The sequence below is a fragment of the Gossypium hirsutum genome, chromosome D06 (assembly GCF_007990345.1).
Source record: "Gossypium hirsutum isolate 1008001.06 chromosome D06, Gossypium_hirsutum_v2.1, whole genome shotgun sequence".
NCBI lineage: Eukaryota > Viridiplantae > Streptophyta > Magnoliopsida > Malvales > Malvaceae > Gossypium > Gossypium hirsutum.
In genome coordinates, this window is record NC_053442.1 from 32,310,102 (window position 1) to 32,311,747 (window position 1,646).

The window sequence follows — 1,646 nt, forward strand, 5'->3', positions numbered from 1 at the left end:
AATGGCGGACTGCATCCACCACTGGTTTTGTTCTTCCTCTAATCTAATATTGTGTTGGCACAGTGCAGGATTGATTCCCTTAATATCTACAATAGTCCATCCAACTGCCCCTTCCTACTTGGGAGTTAACCTTGCAGTAATAATTACTGGCAAACTATATTTTTCTCCCAAATATCAATATACCAGGTGCTCATTTAATGGTTTCAATTCCAAAATAGGTGGACTAATAATAGAGGAAACCATTTTAGTTGTAAGTGGAGTTACTTGTTTTGGTTGTTCTCTAGTTTTCCACCACCAGTCGAGATGAAGGGCTAATTCACCATTCTCTTGTTTTGTGTCATTCATTCTTTCCTTCTCTATTTCATCCTCATCCAACTCAAGTGAATTTAGCATTGCTAATTTTGGATTATAGGATGTCTACTTGTGAGGTGCACATTCTGCTATTTTAACATTTTCTATCTCCCGATTCATACCCCATGTAAGCTCATGCCCACTAACCCTTTTCCAATATATCAACTAGTTCCCTTCCTATTTTGACCAAACACTCCCCCAAGCTATGATATCAAATTGTCTTTTGCTCTATCCATCCAACCCATCATAGAAATGTTGCAGTTGTATTGCAAAATTGAAGCCGCCTCTCAATATTGACCGAATAATGATTTTAAACCTTTCCTAGACTATCCCAACGCTTCAATAACATCTTCTTTGAATTTAAATGACTTTTCATAAGTGCTGATTATAGAAGTCATAGGCATAACTCAACAAATGAATAATTGCACAAACTTAGTCCAGGTTATAATCGTGTCTGGAGGAAGTGCATCAAACCAAACCCTTTCTTGTCCTTTTAAGGAGAATGGTATTTACAAAAATTTGATAGCCTCTGTTGAAATATTAGCATACACAATGGTGCTACATATGGGCCCAAAATACCGGAGAAAAGCTATGGGATCCTCATTTTTGTAACTGCCAAACTTGATGTTTGAATAAATCCATATGAGTAACGCAGGGTTAAATTCAAAATGAGGACTCTGAATAACAGGTCGAGCAATACTAGGCCATAACCAGTTCATATCAAAGGGAACTGCTCCTAACACCTATAACACCCCAGATCTGGCAAGTCTAAAGTTTTGATGTATAGTAGTAAATAGTTTGTCTAACGATGTGTTATTCGCCCAAATGATTATTTTGGCGCATACGTGTGGGTATTTTTTAACCGCCACATAGGTCAGTAAGAATTTGACTTCATGATATTCTTCTATATTAAGGGATAAAAGGGAAGTATGGAATGAATTTTCGCCAAGGGTATAATACGCCTTATTTGTATGGAATACTGTGCTAGTTAGATTTTAAGTAATCTAGTTAGAAACCAACTGTATAGTTTAGCCCGATAAGTATGATGAAAGGAACATATTTATATTTTTTCTCAAAAAATTTAGGCTAATAAGAAGACAAGTTATGATATTCATGACACTTGTTAAATTCTACTAAGCAAGATGAGTCATATTTATATATGAGAGTGTTTTGGAAGGGGGTTTTCTTCTTCATTCTTCCTATTTCTTAAGTGGAATTTACTGATACCTTCCTTAAGTTTGGATGTATTTCTTTATCAATAATCTAGAAGCTACGATTATGTTATGATTAGTGGT